Genomic DNA, 10465 nt, shown 5'->3' with positions numbered 1-10465 from the left:
AAACCGGGGTGGTGGTTCCCATCTTCAAGAAGGGGGACCGGAGAGCGTGCTCAAACTATCGTGGCATCACACTGCTCAGCCTCCCGGGAAAAGCTTATGCCAGGGTGCTGGAAAGGAGGCTCCGACCGCTTGTCGAACCTCAGATTCAAGACGAGCAGTGCGGATTCCGTCCCGGTCGTGGAACAGTGGACCAGCTCTATACCCTTGCAAGACTACTGGAGGGGTCCTGGGAGTTTGCCCAACCAGTCTACATGTGCTTTGTGGACTTGGAGAAGGCTTTCGACCGGGTCCCTCGGGGGTTTTTGTGGGGGGTGCTGCGGGAGTATGGGGTGCCGGACCCGTTGGCACGGGCTATCCGGTCTTTGTACGCCTGCAGTAGGAGCTGTGTTCGTATCCTCGGTAATAAGTCAGACACGTTCCCGGTGGATGTTGGCCTCCGCCAGGGCTGCCCTTTATCACCGGTCCTGTTCGTGACCTTCATGGACAGGATATCTAGGCGCAGCCAGGGGGCGGAGAGGATCCGGTTCGGGAGTCTCGGGATCGCCTCTCTGCTGTTCGCGGATGATGTGGTCCTGTTTGCCTCCTCGGACTGTGACCTCCAGCATTCACTGGGGCGTTTTGCAGCCGAGTGTGAAGCGGCAGGGATGAGAGTTAGCGCCTCCAAATCTGAGGCCATGGTGCTCTGCCGGAAACCGGTGGATTGCTCCCTCCAGGTGGGGACAAACTGCCTACCCCAAGCGAAGGAGTTCAAGTATCTCGGGGTCTTGTTCACGAGTGAGGGTAAGGTGGAGCGGGAGATCGACAGACGGATCGGTGCGGCTGGAGCAATAAAACAGGCGCTGTACCGGTCCGTCCTGGTGAAGAGGGAGCTGAGCCGGAAGGCGAAGCTCTCCATTTACTGGTCGGTCTATGTTCCAACTCTCACCTATGGTCACGAACTCTGGGTCGTGACCGAAAGAACGAGATCTCGAATACAAGCGGCCGAAATGAGCTTCCTCCGCAGGGTGGCCGGGCTCACCCTTAGAGATAGGGTAAGGAGCTCGGACATCAGGAGGGAGCTTGGAGTCGAGTCGCTGCTCCTTTGTGTCGAAAGGAGTCAGCTGAGGTGGTTCGGGCATCTAGTCAGGATGCCTCCTGGACGCCTCCCATTAGAGGTTTTCCAGGCACGCCCAACTGGTAGGAGACCCCGGGGAAGACCGAGGACACGCTGGAGGGATTATATCTCCCGGCTGGCCTTGGAACGCCTCGGGATCCCCCAGAATGAGCTGGAAAGTGTTGCGGGTGAGAGGGAAGCCTGGGTCGGCCTGCTGAACCTGCTGCCACCGCGACCCGACCCCGGATAAGCGGCTGATAATGGATGGATGGATGGATGGATGGAAAATGTGTCGACCGTGATGCTGATGTCACAGCAGAACTATGATGAGTGGACTGTTTTCCTCTTACACAGTTGCTGCATTAAAGCCGTTACTGTAATCAGACACAAACATGGCAGTACACAACACTTACTTTATATGGGATGCATTAAAAACAGAGCCCTCTGAAAACAATCACTCCGGTCGGTGCAATGATCCAAGTTATGCCTGCACTGAAAAGAGGTCAGGTTGAGGAAATAAACAGTGTGCTGGGTTTTATTACTCACACATGACCAAGAATCACTCATTATCAGGACTGACAGCGCACTGGGATCCAGTGTTTGCCTTTTGGATAAGAAATGTGTCCCATTTGGGGAGACATTATCTTGTGTATTTTGCTATTGTAGTGCAGGAAATATTATGTGTTCATCCGTTTGTTGGTATTGTTTTGAACTATACTTGAGTTTCTCTTTACATTTTCACTTGTAGAAAAGGCAAAAAGACATTTCATGAAATGAATATACCAACATCCCAAGACAAAGCATTTAGTGTAATTTAACTTGGCAACACACAGTGCATTTAGGCCTACTTTGTTTGTTTTGCCCCCTATTTCTTGGAATGGACCATTTCTTAATACTGCAGTTTCAGCCCTAACTCCACTGCTGTTGTCTGCTTTTTTCAGCAGTGGGGAAGTTAACCAGACGCCAAACCAACCAGTTACTCTTCAATCTTGACGTTTTTTCCTCTTGTAAAAGTGAAAAATACGGTTTGAAAACACTTCGCATAAATCTCAGTTTTGTGTCGCTTTTCCAAATACGTTTCTGAATGTGTTGTCTTCTTTGCCTCATTGTGGTGCACCAAGTCGTAATGGGCTTATAACTCCTGAGGCTAGAGGTTCCAAAAACACCCGCTGATGCTTGATGTCTGCAGTTGTTATGGATGCTTTCTCCCTAACAGCCTCAAGGGTATGTTTACGAACTAAAAAAGACAGTGTGCTGCCGAAAGTCAGCACCAACAGCATCAGGTGGACATGAGGTGTTAATTCATCTCTGCACCAACTGCTCAGCTATTTCAGAATTGTTCCCACAATGTGACACAGTATCAGGTTACGATTAATATGAAACCAAAATGAAATTGATGAACTATCCCTGAGGTTGAGGTTGGGATAAAGCACAATACATCATCGGACTGTTCCATTAGATGTAGAGTATCCAATGCCTTTACACGGTATGACATGTCATTACCTTGTTTGACATCAGCAAACACTGTTACATTTTCCACTGCTGTAAAACACCCAGAACTCTCTTGACTCTCAGTGGCATGACTGTTAGTCCGGAACAGACAGATGGCTCGCACTTCCTTTTGCTTTGAACTTGAAAACGACTTATTTCAGACTTCTTTCAAATCATCTCAAATAAATTGCTTTTTTTTAGGTTAAAAATAACTTACTTTAAGCATTTTCTCATTGCTGTGTGAACCCTTCAAGTAGATCTTAAAAAAAGAAAGAAGCTTCTTTGAGGCAGAAATGAGGACAAATAAAGTCTAAAAATCTTTACTGGAAAAGTCATCACCTCGAGTCAATTGTTTGTGACTGTTTGAATCAGAGATATTGAGAGGAAATAACGGTCATCTTTGAGTCAGTCCAGCTCTCTTATCAAACTGGGTGAGAAAGAGCTAAAGAGCCAGTTCCACGCCATAAGTAATACCACGGAAGTCAAACAGCCTGGGCAATAAATGCCAACTACACACTTGAAATCTGCCTGTTAAATGATGAGGAAATTCAATTCTCATTAATCATGTGGGTGCAAAAGAAATTCAACTAAAAAGAAAAACACCCTGTGGCTTTAGGCCACCCATGTTTGGGATAGGCTACAGATTATGTAACTCTGGAGTAAATGAGCGACAGAGAATAAACTGCCAGAACCTTGTCAGCAACAGATCTGATGTTTCCATTCAGATAACCAGTGGTGGTCCGTCAGGGCCTGCTAAGCCTTCTCTGCTGGCCTAAATAGAATCACAAAGTTTAAATTTAAATTTTGTATAATTCTTTTTAAAACATTTTTTTATAATTAAAAGTTATAGCTATTTTATAATTGTATTGTTTTTCACAGATACACTACATGTATTATAATTTTTTTTCCCTATTATCTTATTTTCTCATTGCCCAGCTCCTGTGTTGCTCTGCCTTCTCTTCAGCCTTCTTCTGCCCTCAGCCTGCTGTTTGGTACGGCACCACTGCTTGTTAAGGGTCTTCTCATCCAATCACATTTCACCTCTGTTTCTCTATGCAATCGAGAGCTGGTTAAACTATATGGAAAAGCCTGCTAGCGTGATTGGTCACAAGGAACTCCTCGGGGACCGCCAAAATCTCATCAACACCACGAATGAATACGGACAGTTGTGGGCAATATATCTAGTAATGTCAGTGCTCCAATTGATTCTGACTGTTGGCTCAATGGCTAGCACGCCTGTCTCTCAAGATGGCAGATAGCACTTGGTCTTGACGTCAACTGCTGAGCGATGTTGTCCATGAGACAGAATATCTGTGGAACGCTGCGATCTATAGACACTCACTTTTAATGGCCTCCGCTCTGGCACAGTTTACATTTTTCAATGAGGGCTGCATGGAGTCCAGCATGGAACTACAGTGTTTTTTCAGAGACTTCAAAAAAAAATCCAACGCTGAATGGTTTGATAATTTATCCATTTATTTGCATTAAAAGGAGTTGTTGTCGTAAGTAGTTAGCTGAAGCCAACCAAGGGCAAGTTATATCCCATAATGCGTTACGTTGGCCCCTAGTTGGGAACCCCTTGGCATCAATTTCTGTTCCGGTTTCACTCGGGACACAAGAAACAATCTTCTGGGTAAATGTCCTGTGTTTGTTAGACGCAGCACTTTATACTACTTCACCTGACTTTTAGAGTAGTTTCCTCTAAGTGTCTCATTTTGCGGAGGATGTGTTTATATTGTTATGTGTTAAACCCTCGTGTATGTGGAGGAATACCATTTGGGAACAAGGACAGAGGCTTATCCAAACAACTTGACATCAACTCATGATGACTTTCCTACATAGAAAACAATGGGTGCAGGTGTTATGACGTAAGTAAATATTTCCTTTGTGTCTTTGTCTGGCTTTCTTTGACTTTTCCCCAACAATGGCACACGTTAGAAGATGAAATAAAAAATGTACTCCTCTTTAAAAATGCACCCTGGGATCAGGGTGACCTTTGGCATGCAGAGGCAGACCTATTGGGTCCTATTAGTACTACTCAAAGGTCACAGGTTTGATCCTGCATTGACAGCCATGTGGCCTTTTAGAGTGACAGGATGTGGTCGCTCTAGGAGCAACAGTAAGACATATAACTGTAAACATGCTGAAAAAAATTCAACAAAGGTCAACATGAAGAAATTATCTGGTTTATCTAAATCTAATTTAAATTAAAAAAATAACAGAAACTACTAACACGTTTGGACACTGTGAGTTGAGGCCATCACTGAGACATAATCCTATGTCATCCACTTAGTAAAAAGCTGCACTCAACCGTCACAGCGTGGCATTGGTCTATAAATGGCTCCAGGTCTATTTATAGATTGATGGATGGCTGCAACTACCCTCAAAGTCACACAATGACATAACAAGAGCCAATGTGCCGCTGTCACTGTGCTTTGATAACATTTTTGAACATATTAAGGCTGGCTGTTTACAAAAGGCTCACAGATTTTGACGATTTGCCCATAAATCACAGTCTTCACATTACTCTCATCATTTCTCAAAATGCAAGCACTAAGCGAGCAGGGCGGCACAGCATCTCATTCAGTAGGATGCAGTTATTTTGTCATGTTTGTGTGGGAGTTTGTGACCACACTTGTGCATGCATTTGTGTGTGTGTGTGTGTGTGTGTGTGTCTGAGTGTGTGTGTGTGTGTGTGTGTGTGTGTGTGTGTGTGTGTGTGTGTGTGTGTGTGTGTTTACTAAATATAGCTTTGTTTCCCTGGTAACACCTGAGGATCATACTACCTTTGGCACGTCAACTCCCATGAACATTTTTGTCAATGAAAATGAACCATTCATCAAATGCTCACTTGCATTTGCAAAGATTAAATACAAAATTACATTTCTTCTTTCTCGTAGTCTAGTTTTTTTTTACACACTCAACATCAGGCACATCTTCGCGCTCTCATAATCACACACACACACACACACACACACACACACACACACACACACACACACACACACACACACACACATACTCACTCCACTCCACCTCCCAACATGCATCTGTGATCACATAAAGTCAGTTACGCTCTGGAAGGGGTGTGTAGAAAGGAGATCCATTATTTTAGCTTCTGCCTGACGCTTTTGTGTGCAGCTCAGCAGCTGAAAGGGAGCGATCAGCCAACCATAACAATCCATAATGGCTTTTCTGCCTCATCCACAAGTCTAGAAGCGTGCCTCCGGTCAGGGCTATCCCTGTGCGCCGCCACAACCCCACAGGGGACGGTGTATGTGTGTGTATGTGTGTGTGTGTGTGTGTGTGTGTGTGTGTGTGTGTGTGTGTGTGTGTGTGTGTGGAGGGGGGGGGGCACATGTCTGTGACTGTGACAGCGGAAGACCCCGTTGAAAAGGACTGGAGTCAGCCAGTGCGACCGGGGGCCCCTGAGCCTGTCTGATCACGCAACAACAGGGGCACCAGGCCCCAGGATCTAGCTGGTTGGATGTCCTAAGAATCATCATGAAGTTTGGGCCAAAACTGACACTTGGAAAGAAGAAGGCAGTGGCACATCATTTCTCACCAACAGACCTCAACAGACCAGAATTTAATGTAATCAAACATGTTGTGCTTAGAGTAACAGGCTGTCGCTGTCTGTTTTTGTTATTTAAATTGGAATGTTCGGATAGTGATTCGATTGCAGCTCTTTTTTTAAATTTTTTTTATTCTTTTTTTTTTTTCATCCACTCTGGAGGGGGTAAAGGTGCAAGAAAAACATTTCTTTATTTAAAACGAAAATATACTTTCCACGTTGCTAGTGTCTATATGACTTAAATGTTATTTATCTAATCATATCTGCATGTGTCTGCGTGCGGCTTAAAATCTATCTATGGATATGTTTGGGTATGCAGACATACCCCCCCCCCACACAAACACACAGACACACGCACGCATTTATAAAACAAGTTTATACTCAACAGCTTATCCCAACAGACTGAGGAGACAGAGTGATGTACAATTAACAAAAGTTTGATTTCTGTTTTAAATCAAAAAGAGTGAGCAGTGGAAACACACTTTTACAGTTAGTTTGGAACATAAATTATAGAAGGTGCACTTCCTTCGATAAACCGATACCTAAGTGCTGGCAAAACCCACAAACCAGCTTCTATAAAAGATTTACCTGATGAGAAATTCCTGTACTCTTTACAACTGGACCAATCACTGGCATGGGCCTTTGGCTTTTTTAGGTATCACTCTGTATTTATTTATTTTTTTCAGGTATGCTGGGATAGGTTCCTGCTCCGATGAGCCAGCACACGATGGATGCTCGTGGTTTTAGGACGAGATGCCCTTCTCACAAACACTGATTGTATGGAAATCTGGACTGTAAATGGTCAAATGTCACAGCCATCTTGTTTGACAATAAATAGTAAATGACCTATAATTACTCTAACATGTGCATTATTAACATTAGACATGAACATTATTTATTTAAAAGGTGACAGAGGAAAGTCAAAGTGATAAAAAAAAAGAAATAATGAAAGTTAGAATAATGACAAAATGGTAAAAGGAGTTATTCAAAGGACGTATAGATAAATAAATAAAAAGTATTACGGCTCAGATATAATCCAGTTGATTTAATTAAGAGACAGGAAATTGTTCCAGAGCCTCTCTCATCAGCGTTAACTGCCAACACTTAATACTGTCATGAATTAACAGCCTTCTTTTACAGAAGCATCAGTGTGTAGGCACCAGCGCTGGCTCTACAGTAAGTGTCTCCTTCCCCTGCTCTCTGCTGACCACTCCCAGAGGAACAGCATCCATTTTAGGGGAGGAAAAGAGCAACGGAATAAATGCAAAATGATGGAGGAAAAAAAGGGGAGGGAGGACTGAGAGAATTAAGGTTACATGTCAGGGTGGGTGAGCTGGAGAGCAGTAAAGGAGTCGAGAAAGTGAAAATAAGAGAAGATGAGAGGAAGGGAGGAAAGGAGACAGGGAAAAAGAGAGGGAAATCAAGTAGCCATCCGGTGATCATTTTACAGGCTGAGGGGAAGTGTTCCTGGAGAGGGGATGGAGCCAGACAAATGACTGAATGGAGCTAAGTGGGTGGCAACGCCGGCCTATAACAGAGCTGTACTGGCCTTCATCAGTCCTACAGGTAGACTACAGGGATCTACACAGGCAAACTGTGACTTACTAGGTCAAACTAGCACACATTTTCAACATATATGATGTCATAGTACGTTTTTAATCGCGTTTTGCAAACTATATTGAGATGTCTTAGGAAAGCATTTGGGGGACGTGTGGGAGGTGAATGTCCTTACAACATAGTTGTTGAGATAATTCAGTCTGGACTGAAGGACTAACCGACATTGCCTTTGAGCCATGTTGCATGGTTAAAACCTCTTTTTATATTATTATTTGTTGTCACTGAGGTATTGCTTCTGCTGCAACCCTGAACCTAATCTTAAGTCCTGTTGTGTGTTGTTAAAAGGATTCTATTAACGCATCTTGTGCTTTTAATTTGAATGTTTAGTAATTTGTAAATTATTTGTCTGAAGACACAAAACCTCCACTCTCATCCTCTTTCCCTTAATTCTCTGTTTCTCCATTACCTCAGAGACTCCCTGTAATAACCAGGCCCCTCTGCATTACACATTATAAATTAATAGCCCTATGTGTTGACATGAAGTATCGAGTGTGTGGTGCACTTTGAGCACAAGACAAATCTCAGGGTTTGTTGGAGAATTGAATGTTGTAAAACAAAACTGCCCGTGCAGACGTTTCCGTAAGCAAAGCGGCAGATGGCAAGGCAAAGGAGGTGAGTTTAAATATGCAGGGGGAGAAGAATATGAGACAGATGGTCATTTGTTGACTAATCTCTCACCGAGCACCTTTTGCACATTTACACTCTGGCCAGACACGGCTGGTTTCAGACCCAACTCATTTATCTTCCTCTTTTTGCTCGACTGTAGTTCCCCCACATCCCTTTTCATACTTTCCTTTTGTTCTTCTTCCATGTCACCACACATGACCGTATTACTTGACGGCATCAACAGGTTTCATGCCCCCAAGGGAATTATAAATGTCAGTTTCCTCTGAATTTAGTCGATACCGCATGCGGTTCTCCCCAAAGTTCAAAATCAGATGAAACCAAATGAGGTGTGATGATGATGAGGAGAAAACTGAGCACCATGTGTCCCCGTCTCTCCTCTGTCTGCCCCTACTTCGAAACAGACACGCTCACCTGTCTCTCCTCTTTGTCTCTTTCTCTGTCACCTGGTCTGCTTGGCAGCCTCATAGTCCTGGAAAGTTAGAGATGCTGGAGAGCATTTTGTTTCAATGCTAACAGCCATAAACTTCTGGTGAAAATCTAATAAGGAAAAGTGCTCTCTTCCTGTGGCTCCGGAAGACAGAATTACGCAGGAACATATCAGATAATGTTATTGCCTGTGTACCTGTCTGTGTTTGTTGAAACTTTTGGGTTACGACTGAAGTTATGAGGGTTGTTAGCGCCAAACACGGCAATGAAACTCTTTGAATGAAGAAAAAGCAAAATGTGTATCATTTGTGTGTCTGCCTGTCAGTATGCCAATTCTTGTTTGGATCTGTGAATTTTGCGTGTGCAAAATTGTGTGTGTGTGTAGGTGTGTGTGTGTGTGTGTGTGTGTGTGTGTGTGTGTGTGTGTTCAGGAGTCCTGTAAGGCCCCTGGTATCCAGCAGAGGAATGCAGCAGTCTCTTGAAAAGTAGTTATCAGCTAATGAGAATTCCACTCGGAGCAGGAAGGAAGGGCTTAGAATGCGTGTCCCTCAGCGAATTGGGGCGAATGTTAATCACGATGCCTTTAAGTGCACGCGCGCGCACACATGCTTGCATGCATGCACACACAGGAGTCTAGACCGAGCGGAGAGCTGCATAGCCTGACACAAGAATGGACGGGAGGGAGGGGGGAAGATGGGGAGAGAGAAAGAGAGGATGTTTTTAAAAACTCGGCTTGGTGTTGTCTTCGTGGTTTGGAACTAATTGGTTTCAGATGAAAATCAGCGCGCACAAACTCAAGAAGGCCTTAATGTCCTTTGCCTTGCACTCCATCACCCTTTCACTCCACCTCTCTGTCTTTCCTTCACTTTGTCTTCCTCATGGCTTGTTGTCTTCCTGCTGTCCTGACCGGGCTATTCATCAAACTTCATCTTTTTTTAATGCAGCGATTGCGGCGTCATGAAGGTCATAGCTCAAGACAAGTTGCATTATAATAAAAGCCACACAAAATGAAAAATGAAGAGTGGAAGTCTCTCTGGTTCTCTAGACAACACACTGACCACTTCACTTGCTAGCAGTCTGTTTTCCTCCACCCTCTCTCTCTCCTTCAATCTCTCCTTCAATCCATCTCCCTCTTTCTCTCTCCCTTCGTCTCGCCTTCTCCCCGTTTTGCCGTGAAGGACACCAGGCCTCTGGAGATCCCATCCCTCAGGAAGAAAGCAAGCGTCCCCCCCTCCCTCCTACTGTTTTTTCATAACCTATTATTTATGTCTGACAGACCTCCTCCAGACAAATGGCTGCCATATGGAGAAAGAGAGGCAGAGGAGAAAGAAGGAAAGAAAAAACTCTCGCTCTGCGTCCTCTTTCTCCCTCTGGCCTTGCAAGTTTCTCTTCAGGGGTTTTGAAATTTCAATCAGTTTTTTGACGACTCTTCGTGGGCTGTGTTAATATTTCCTGTTGGATGGCTTCATGTCTCTTGCCACACGAATGGCGCTACGTACGTCTGAGCGGCCAGCTGTCTCATCGAGCTGATAGAGATATCAATCCTGTCACATTGTAAAACGATGCACAGCTTCTGTGGGCTGTAAACCACGACCACACTCACACTGTCTCCGAGGTCCATGGAGACACATTTTTCT

The sequence above is a fragment of the Taurulus bubalis genome (genome assembly GCF_910589615.1).
Source record: "Taurulus bubalis genome assembly, chromosome: 2".
Taxonomy (NCBI): Eukaryota; Metazoa; Chordata; class Actinopteri; order Perciformes; family Cottidae; genus Taurulus; species Taurulus bubalis.
The sequence above is the reverse complement of the archived record's forward strand: the minus strand, read 5'-3'. Positions refer to the sequence as shown.